General features: G+C 41.1%; 1 pseudogene; it reads left to right on the top strand.

Annotated features, from left to right (window-relative positions):
- Positions 1–6027: 6027 nt before the first annotated feature.
- Positions 6028–10779, top strand: LOC149404114 (uncharacterized; annotated as a pseudogene).
- Positions 10780–11403: the final 624 nt, after the last annotated feature.

Here is an 11403-nt window from a genome sequence, read left to right as displayed (position 1 = left end):
GACTCCTCGAGTTGAGGTCACTCCTCGAGTTGAGTCCTGAGTCCACGAGTCGACTGATAAGTCCTCGTGCCGACTCTACGCTTGACTCCTTGAGTTGAGGTCACTCCTCGAGTTGAGTCCTGTGTCCACGAGTCGACTGATAAGTCCTCGTGCCGACTCTACGCATGACTCCTCGAGTTGAGTCCTGGGTCCACGAGTCGAATAATAAGTCCTCGTGCCGACTCTACGCGTGACTCCTCGAGTTGAGGTCACTCCTCGAGTTGAGTCCTAAGTCCACGAGTCGACTGATAAGTCCTCGTGCCGACTCTACGCATGTTTCCTCGAGTTGAGGTCACTCCTCGAGTTGAGTCCCGAGTCTACGAGTCGACTGACATGTCCTCGTGCCGACTCTACGCATGACTCCTCGAGTTGAGGTCACTCCTCGAATTGAGTCCTGAGTCCACGAGTCGACTGATAAGTCCTCGTGCCGACACTACGCGTGACTCCTCGAGTTGAGGTCACTCCTCGAGTTGAGTCCTAAGTCCACGAGTCGACTGATAAGTCCTCGTGCCGACTCTACGCATTACTCCTCGAGTGGAGGTCACTCATCGAGTTGAGTCCTGAGTCTACGAGTCGACTGATAAGTCCTCGTGCTGACTCTACGCGTGACTCCTCGAGTTGAGGTCACTCCTCGAGTTGAGGTCACTCCTCGAGTTGAGTCCTGAGTCTACGAATCGACTGATAAGTCCTCGTGCTGACTCTACGCGTGACTCCTCGAGTTGATGTCACTCCTCGAGTTGAGTCCTGAGTCCACGAGTCGACTGATAAGTCCTCGTGCCGACTCTACGCTTGACTCCTTGAGTTGAGGTCACTCCTCGAGTTGAGTCCTGTGTCCACGAGTCGACTGATAAGTCCTCGTGCCGACTCTACGCATGACTCCTCGAGTTGAGTCCTGGGTCCACGAGTCGAATAATAAATCCTCGTGCCGACTCTACGCGTGATTCCTCGAGTTGAGGTCACTCCTCGAGTTGAGTCCTAAGTCCACGAGTCGACTGATAAGTCCTCGTGCCGACTCTACGCATGTCTCCTCGAGTTGAGGTCACTCCTCGAGTTGAGTCCCGAGTCTACGAGTCGACTGACATGTCCTCGTGCCGACTCTACGCATGATTCCTCGAGTTGAGGTCACTCCTCGAATTGAGTCCTGAGTCCACGAGTCGACTGATAAGTCCTCGTGCCGACACTACGCGTGACTCCTCGAGTTGAGGTCACTCCTCGAGTTGAGTCCTGAGTCCACGAGTCGACTGATAAGTCCTCGTGCCGACTCTACGCATTACTCCTCGAGTGGAGGTCACTCATCGAGTTGAGTCCTGAGTCTACGAATCGACTGATAAGTCCTCGTGCTGACTCTCTACGCGTGACTCCTCGAGTTGAAGTCACTCCTCGAGTTGAGTCCTGAGTCTACGAGTCGACTGATAAGTCCTCGTGCTGACTCTACGCGTGACTCCTCGAGTTGAGGTCACTCCTCGAGTTGAGTCCTGAGTGATGAGGACATTCCTCAAAAGGAGCCGCAAGCAAAATACCAAGTGCCGGAAGGACCCGTGACGAGAGCTCGAGCGAGGAGATTCAAGGAGAAGCTTAACAATCTGATCATCAAGCTCCAAGATGAGGAAGGGGACGAGCTCGCAAAGGAGAGAATTCAAGGAAGCCAAGAAACACCAATGAAGAACGTTATTTGAGCTGAATTGAATTAGTCGGACTATTACTATTTTTCTATTTTCAGTTTATTATATTTGGGCCAAGACATGTTATTTAAAAGCCCGTATGGTTTGTATTGGGCTGGTCCTTTGTTTTTATGTTTATTATTGCTTAAATAAGGCTAAATGGGCTGATCAGGTTATGGGGCCTATGGAGCTACGAATTTGACCTATGTAAACTCTATAAATTAAGCCTTTAGGCTGAATGGAAAAACACACAATTTGAATTTCGAGTTAAACACTTCCTGTGAGGATTTCATTCTCTCTTTGGTTCGTTTAGAACTATTCGAGTCTCTTACAAAGCGCGTGTAGGAGTTCGAGCCCGACTCATCAGACGGCCAATCACATCCGTCCGTGGCGTCATTCGATCCACCATCGTTCCTAAATTGTAGACGATCCGTCGCTGTGCTATTGGGGTATCGGGTCTCGGAGCTTAGTCGGCCGAGGTTCGTATCAAGTGGTATCAGAGCTAGTCTCTACTTTTAGGTCTGCTTATCCTTTGTTTCGTTTTCTTTGTTTTCTTTTCTTCGTTTGTGTTGTTTTCATTCCGCGCGTACGTAGTTGTTGTGTTGAGTCTGTGTTTGTTATCTTCATATTAGGGTTGTATTCTTTTCGTGCTAAGTCTGTGTTCTTGAGCGTCAAAAAAAAAAAAAAAAAAAAAAAGAAAAGATCCGAAAAAAAAAAAAAACAAAAAAAGAGAATCCGTGGAGTTCAATCCTTATTCAGTGGAAATCAATTCTAATTTTTCGCAGCCTATTTTAGGGGATCGATTTTATTCAGTTTCCAGATTTTATCATTTAATTTCGGAAATCTCATTGATTCCTAGTTTCCTGAAATCGGTTGTCATTTATTTGCTTTTATTTCCCGAATCCTTTCTCTTGCATTTCCTGTTTTGTGTGTTCACAATCAATTTCGACATTTCAGTTTCACTTAATTCAGGATTTCATTTAGTTTCCTTATTTCCAGAATCATTTGCCATTTAATTACCCATTTATCCGTTTCCTGTTTGTGTGTGTTCACAATTAATTTCGACTTTTCACATTTAATTTCGAATTAGCATTACCTCCCGGATATCAAAAAAAAAAAAAAAAAAAGAGTATTTTTGAGCTCAAGAAATTTTATTTTCCTGATAGATTCCTTGTGTGTTTTGGAGCGTTTTTAGGTATCCTACATCCTATCGAAAAAAAAAAAAATTTGTCGCCATTTGTCATTTTGGGCTGATTGTCGCACCTTGGGGGGGATTGTTTTTGGGACTTATATAAGACCTGGTCATAACTTTCCGTGGTGTCGTTTTATTGTCCGTGTCGTTTGGGTGTCGTTTGTGTCGTTTTGGTGTATCGTTTTCGAATTCCTTTCATCACCTTCCTGGTCTCTGAGTAGTTCGGTACGAGCCTATAGAGAGTTTGAGTGAGTGGTAAAAGGCAGAGGGAGTATAACTATCGCCATTATCAAACACGAGCGCTGAGTGATATTATTTGAGTGTAAACACGTGAGGGAGAGTTTTGTGAGGTTTTTCTTTTGTTACTAACAATATCTTGCAGCAACCATGTCTAACAACGGCGACGCAGATGAGGGAATTCCAGACCGGAGTGATGCGAATCGACGAGCTAAAGTGGATGAAAGTGATCAAGGAGTTCAAATGGATACAAGTGGACCTGAGATGACTAAAAGAAAACTTTCAAGTGATCCATTAAGTTTGCCTAGTGGGCCTCTCACAAGGTTTAAGGCCAAACAATTCAAAGAGGCTCTAAATGGGCTGATTCAACAAGTTAGCTCATTTGGGCCCAAAGTTGAGGCAAATCTAAAGCAAGAGAGCCTAATTACAATGATTAAGATTCTACAAGAGTAATCAGAATGCCTAGGTCGTTTTTAGGCATTGGATCCACATTTCTAACAATAAATAAGGCTGTTCACTCTTTTGGGAGTTACTTTTGTAACCACTCAGAATAGTTGGACGAATTTGGGGTGTTTATACCCATCTAGTGTGTTGTTTTGGAGCGCATCAATGACAATGCCTACAAGCTTGACTTACCTGGTGAGTATGGTGTTAGTGCAAGCTTTAATGTTTCTGATCTATCATATTTTGATGTAGGTGATGATTTGAGGACAAATCGCTGTCAAGAGGGGGAGAATGATGCGAATCGAGGAGCTAAAGTGGATGAAAGTGATCAAGGAGTTCAAATGGATACAAGTGGACCTGAGATGACTAAAAGAAAACTTTCAAGTGATCCATTAAGTTTGCCTAGTGGGCCTCTCACAAGGTTTAAGGCCAAACAATTCAAAGAGGCTCTAAATGGGCTGATTCAACAAGTTAGCTCGTTTGGGCCCAAAGTTGAGGCAAATCTAAAGCAAGAGAGCCTAATTACAATGATTAAGATTCTACAAGAGTAATCAGAATGCCTAGGTCGTTTTTAGGCATTGGATCCACATTTCTAACAATAAATAAGGCTGTTCACTCTTTTGGGAGTTACTTTTGTAACCACTCAGAATAGTTGGACGAATTTGGGGTGTTTATACCCATTTAGTGTGTTGTTTTGGAGCGCATCAATGACAATGCCTACAAGCTTGACTTACCTGGTGAGTATGGTGTTAGTGCAAGCTTTAATGTTTCTGATCTATCATATTTTGATGTAGGTGATGATTTGAGGACAAATCGCTGTCAAGAGGGGGAGAATGATGCGAATCGAGGAGCTAAAGTGGATGAAAGTGATCAAGGAGTTCAAATGGATACAAGTGGACCTGAGATGACTAAAAGAAAACTTTCAAGTGATCCATTAAGTTTGCCTAGTGGGCCTCTCACAAGGTTTAAGGCCAAACAATTCAAAGAGGCTCTAAATGGGCTGATTCAACAAGTTAGCTCATTTGGGCCCAAAGTTGAGGCAAATCTAAAGCAAGAGAGCCTAATTACAATGATTAAGATTCTACAAGAGTAATCAGAATGCCTAGGTCGTTTTTAGGCATTGGATCCACATTTCTAACAATAAATAAGGCTGTTCACTCTTTTGGGAGTTACTTTTGTAACCACTCAGAATAGTTGGACGAATTTGGGGTGTTTATACCCATTTAGTGTGTTGTTTTGTGTGTTTTTATGTCAAAAACTTTCAGTTTCAATGTTATAAGGGCTGAGAGTTATTTGCATTTAGATTTAAGCTTTTATTACTAGTGTCTTAATTGTTGTTTTTAGAGCTGTTGGAGCAAAACGTTTTTGGCTGATTGTAAAGCCTCTCCAAGGCTATAAATAAGTGTTTAGGAGAATGTAATCAGGGACAATTCCCCTTTGAATGAAATATATGTGAGTTTGTGTCTTTCTTGTTCTTGAAAAGACTTTTTGAACTTATCAAGTTTTCTTGTGGCGTTCAGCAACTTGACTTATCATCTTGATTCTTAAGTGATCATCTTGAGTATCTTGGTGTGGCGTCATATATATTGTAGGCTTGGTTCTTATCTCTCTAGATATTGGGTCAAGTCTCAACATTCTAGTCCTTTGCAGATCTTGGGGTCTTTTTCCAATCATTGTTATTGGGTCTTATCACATTTGTTGGTAAGGATCATATCATTTGGTATCAGAGCTTGGGTTCTAAGGAAAAGTTTGTCTATCATTTATTTTAATTTTCGTATGTGTCATTTCAAGTAAAAAAAAAAAAAAAACAAAAAAAAACACAAAAAAAAACACAAAAAAAGCACAAAAAAAGTAGGTTTTCCCCATTTTTTTTTTTTTCGCACAACTTTCAGTTTTCTTTGTTTTCTTATCATTATAATTAAAAAAAAAAGGCAAAAAAAAGGAAGAAAAAAGAAAGCAAAACAAAAAAGCAAAAAAAAAAAGAAAAAAGCCAAATGAAGAAAGAATTCAGTCTATCGTTGTAGTATTTTTGTTTGTTTTGTTTTATGGTCTGATTCTAGAATTGGTAATTAAGCATTTTAGTTTACGTAGTGTGGGTTGTTTATCTCATATCTTATCCTTTGCTTTTGAGTCTCGTGATTTGTTGAGTTGTTTCACACATTGAATTGCTACTCGAAACACTTGTTGTTTACTTAGTCTGATTAAGAACAAAAGAAAACACTAGAGTGGAAAAAGGCAAGAGTGTGAGATTATTTGAGGGTAAAAGCCATTATATTTCTAAACACGAGTGTTGAGCGGATACATTATTGAGAGAAACACGTGAGCGAGTGTTTGTGAGGTCCTCTAACAGATACGTTTTTTTTTTTTAATAAAAAAATATATATATTTTAAATGTCAGGAAACGAATCTGATCGTGGGAGATACGTACAACCACCACTTAATCAAAATCTTCAAATGGAGGCATTCGTGGCGTTGATGACGGAGAAGTTTGAGCAACTAAATGCGAGGATTGATGGAATAGAAGGGATGGCAGCAAATCATGCACCAAATGTTCCCAATAGACGAGCACAAAGAGCTGAAGAAGAGGGTGATGTATCGGAAGGTGTTGAAGACGAGGTTGCTGAAGATGGTGGAGAAGAGCGTCAACATAACCGGGGCAGGTTTGGGCGTGGTAATGGGAATAGAGAAGCTAGGAGGGGAAGGCCTGGAAGGGATGATGATTTGGGGAGTATAAAGGTGACCATACCATCTTTTCAGGGGAGAAATGAACCTGAAGTCTATTTGGAGTGGGAGCAAAAGATAGAGATGGTGTTCGAGTGTCATAACTACTCGGAGATGAAGAAGGTGAAGCTCGCAGCGATTGAGTTCACTGATTATGCCATAATATGGTGGGATCAGTTGTTGAAAGAAAGGAGGAGAAATAGAGAGCGCACGGTGGAGACATGGGAGGAGATGAAAGCCATCATGAGGCGGCGATTCATTCCAAGTTATTACCATCGGGAGTTGTACAACAAATTGCAGCGTCTAACTCAAGGAATAAAGAGTGTAGATGAGTATTTCAAGGAGATGGAGGTGGCAATGATAAGGGCAAACGTGGTGGAGGACAGAGAAGCAACGATGGCCAGATTCTTGCATGGACTAAATCGTGAGATAGCGGATGTCGTGGAGATGCAACATCACGTGGAGTTGACCGATATGGTGCACCAAGCCGTCAAAGCGGAGCAGCAACTAAAGCGAAGGAACATGGCTAGGAGAGGACCAAGTATGTCGTCAACAAATTCGTGGAGGGCAGCCTCTAGACGAGATGAATTTCAAGCAAACAAGCCTAAATTTGACACTTCGAAAAATGTCGTACAACAACCAGGGGCTACACAAGGTAACAAAGAGGCTAATTCTACTAAAACACGTGATATAAAGTGTTTTAAATGTAGAGGTTCAGGACATATAGCCAGCGAGTGCCCAAACAAGAGGGTTATGGTGATAAACGCACAAGGTCAGCTTGAGTCGGAGGATGAGGAAGATGAAGTAGATGAGGACATGCCACCACTTGAGGATTGCAGCGATGGTGAATACCCAGTCGATGGAGAACTATTAGTGGCGAGGAGAGCTCTTAGTGCACAAGTGAAGAAAGAAGAAAATAATCAGCGCGAGAATTTGTTTCATACTCGATGCTTCGTGAACCGGAAAGTGTGTAGTGTGATTATTGATGGAGGAAGTTGCACGAATGTCGCGAGCAATGAACTTGTCGAGAAATTGGCGCTGCCTACCTTGAAGCATCCACGACCCTACCGTCTTCAATGGCTTAATGATAGTGGAAACATCAAGGTGACAAAACAAGTTCTTGTGGCATTTTCGATTGGCAAGTATGAAGATCAGGTGCTTTGTGATGTGGTACCGAAGGAAGCTTGTCACATGCTTTTGGGGAGGCCATGGCAATTTGATAGGAGGGTCTCACATGATGGTTTCACCAATCGATACTCTTTTACTCTTAAAGAGCAACCTGTTACACTTGTACCATTAAGTCCCAATCAAGTTCTTGCTGATCAATTGAAATTACAAACAAAAAGAGAAAAAGAAAAAGAAAAAGAAAAAGAAAAAGAAAAAGAAAAAGAAAAAGAAAGAGAAAAAGAAAAGGAAAGAGAAAAAGATGAAAAAAAGGAATTTGAAAAGAAAGAGAGAAACATGAGTGAAAAAGTTAGTCTCATGGCAAAAAAAAGTGAGATCAAGAGGGCATTATTCACCCATCAGCCCCTTATAGTACTCATGTACAAGGAGGCCTTTTTATGTACTGATGATCTTGCCGGATCTTTGCCGAGCAACGTTTTCTCTCTTTTGCAGGAATTTGTAGATGTGTTTCCGGAAGAGGTACCTCCTGGTTTACCTCCTATTCGAGGGATCGAACATCAAATCGACTTTGTTCCTGGCTCCACAATTCCAAATCGACCAGCCTATAGAAGTAATCCGGAGGAGACTAAGGAACTTGAGCGGCAAGTCAGTGAGCTAATGGAGAAGGGACATGTGAGAGAAAGCATGAGTCCGTGTGCTGTTCCGGTGATTCTAGTGCCGAAGAAGGATGGGACATGGAGAATGTGTGTTGATTGTCGAGCCATCAACAACATCACGGTAAAGTATCGACATCCTATTCCTCGTTTAGATGATATGCTGGATGAATTGCATGGATCGTGTGTGTTTTCTAAAATTGATCTTAAGAGTGGATATCATCAGATTAGAATGAAAGAAGGAGATGAGTGGAAAACTGCATTTAAGACAAAATATGGATTGTATGAATGGATAGTTATGCCTTTTGGGTTAACCAATGCCCCGAGTACATTCATGAGACTTATGAACCATGTTTTACGTACTTTCCTTGGACATTTTGTTGTTGTCTACTTTGATGATATTCTGATTTATAGTAAAAACCTTGAGGATCATGTTGCACATCTAAAATTGGTTTTAGAAGTTTTGAGGAAAGAAAGCTTATTTGGAAATCTTAAGAAATGTACATTTTGCACGGATAAGCTTGTGTTTCTTGGTTTTGTTGTAAGTGCTAAAGGGATTGAAGTTGATGAGGAAAAGGTGAAGGCAATTCACGATTGGCCAACGCCTACTTCGGTAAGTCAGGTAAGAAGTTTTCATGGTTTGGCTAGTTTTTATCGACGATTTGTTCGAGACTTTAGTAGCCTTGCAGCGCCGCTAACCGAAGTCATCAAGAAGAACATCCCATTTAAATGGGGAGCTGAGCAAGAAAAGGCATTCAGACTGATCAAGAAAAAATTAACTAATGCTCCTTTGCTTATTTTGCCTAACTTCACTAAAACGTTTGAAATTGAGTGTGATGCTTCAGGTTTAGGAATTGGTGGAGTTTTGATGCAAGAAGGAAGACCAATTGCGTATTTTAGTGAAAAGTTGAGTGGGGCAGCCCTGAACTATCCTACTTATGATAAGGAATTATATGCATTGGTGAGGACTTTGGAAAATTGGCAGCACTATCTTTGGCCTAAAGAATTTGTGATACATACGGATCATGAGTCGTTGAAGCATTTGAAGGGCCAACACAAATTGAATAGACGACATGCGAAATGGGTGGAGTTCATTGAAACATTTCCGTATGTGATCAAATATAAGCAAGGTAAGGAGAATGTTGTGGCAGATGCATTATCTCGCAGGTACGTTCTACTCTCTACTCTAGATTCTAAGTTGCTTGGATTTGAGTACATTAAGGAATTGTATGCTTCTGATTCTGATTTTGGGGCAGCCTTTGAATGTTGTTCTAATGGGGCGAATGGCAAATTTTTTATTCATGATGGTTTTCTATTTCGTGAAAATAAATTATGCATTCCTCATTCTTCATTACGTGAACTACTTGTTAGAGAAGCACATTCTGGTGGTTTGATGGGTCATTTTGGGGTAGCTAAGACATTGGGTATGTTGCATGAACATTTCTATTGGCCCCATATGAAACGAGATGTTGAAAAGATTTGTGAGCGATGCATAACTTGTAAACAGGCCAAGTCTAAACAACAACCACATGGTTTGTATACACCACTTCCGATTCCTAGTGCACCTTGGGTTGATATTTCAATGGACTTCGTTTTGGGATTACCAAGGACTAAGAGGGGGAGAGATTCTGTTTTTGTGGTCGTTGATCGATTTTCTAAAATGGCACATTTTATTGCATGTCACAAAACTGATAACGCATCAAACATTGCTGACCTGTTTTTCAAAGAGATTGTTAGGTTGCATGGCATGCCTCGCACAATTGTTTCTGATAGAGATGCGAGATTCTTGAGCTATTTTTGGAAAACGTTGTGGGGAAAGCGGGGAACAAAACTATTGTTTTCTACTACTTGTCATCCACAAACCGATGAGCAAACTGAAGTGGTAAATAGATCATTATCCACTTTGTTGCGTTCTATCATTCAAAAGAACCTGAAAGCTTGGGAAGATTGTTTGCCACATGTTGAATTTGCATATAATCGTAGTGTTCACTCTGCAACTAAGTTCTCTCCTTTTGAAATTGTTTATGGTTTTAATCCAATAACACCTTTGGATTTGATTCCTTTACCTATTGGTGAGCAAGTTAACTTGGATGGGAAAAAGAAGGCAGATCTTGTGAAACAGATTCATGAGAAGACAAGGCAAAACATAGAGCGACGGACTGAGCAATACGCAAAGAATGCCAACAAGAGCCGCAAGAAAGTGATTTTTGAGCCAGGGGACTGGGTTTGGTTGCACATGAGAAAGGAGCGATTCCCTGAGCAAAGGCGTTCCAAATTACTTCCAAGGGGTGACGGACCATTCCAGGTTTTGGAGCGCATCAATGACAATGCCTACAAGCTTGACTTACCTGGTGAGTATGGTGTTAGTGCAAGCTTTAATGTTTCTGATCTATCATATTTTGATGTAGGTGATGATTTGAGGACAAATCGCTGTCAAGAGGGGCAGAATGATGCGAATCGAGGAGCTAAAGTGGATGAAAGTGATCAAGGAGTTCAAATGGATACAAGTGGACCTGAGATGACTAAAAGAAAACTTTCAAGTGATCCATTAAGTTTGCCTAGTGGGCCTCTCACAAGGTTTAAGGCCAAACAATTCAAAGAGGCTCTAAATGGGCTGATTCAACAAGTTAGCTCATTTGGGCCCAAAGTTGAGGCAAATCTAAAGCAAGAGAGCCTAATTACAATGATTAAGATTCTACAAGAGTAATCAGAATGCCTAGGTCGTTTTTAGGCATTGGATCCACATTTCTAACAATAAATAAGGCTGTTCACTCTTTTGGGAGTTACTTTTGTAACCACTCAGAATAGTTGGACGAATTTGGGGTGTTTATACCCATTTAGTGTGTTGTTTTGTGTGTTTTTATGTCAAAAACTTTCAGTTTCAATGTTATAAGGGCTGAGAGTTATTTGCATTTAGATTTAAGCTTTTATTACTAGTGTCTTAAATGTTGTTTTTAGAGCTGTTGGAGCAAAAGGTTTTTGGCTGATTGTAAAGCCTCTCCAAGGCTATAAATAAGTGTTTAGGAGAATGTAATCAGGGACAATTCCCCTTTGAATGAAATATATGTGATTTTGTGTCTTTCTTGTTCTTGAAAAGACTTTTTGAACTTATCAAGTTTTCTTGTGGCGTTCAGCAACTTGACTTATCATCTTGATTCTTAAGTGATCATCTTGAGTATCTTGGTGTGGCGTCATATATATTGTAGGCTTGGTTCTTATCTCTCTAGATATTGGGTCAAGTCTCAACATTCTAGTCCTTTGCAGATCTTGGGGTCTTTTTCCAATTATTGTTATTGGGTCTTATCACATTTGTTGGTAAGGATCATATCAC

The sequence above is a fragment of the Urtica dioica genome, chromosome 2 (assembly GCF_054948205.1).
Source record: "Urtica dioica subsp. dioica isolate 48M chromosome 2, U.dioica_male_clone48M_v1_H2, whole genome shotgun sequence".
Classification (NCBI taxonomy): domain Eukaryota; kingdom Viridiplantae; phylum Streptophyta; class Magnoliopsida; order Rosales; family Urticaceae; genus Urtica; species Urtica dioica.
This window is presented reverse-complemented; position numbering and strand designations above follow the sequence as displayed.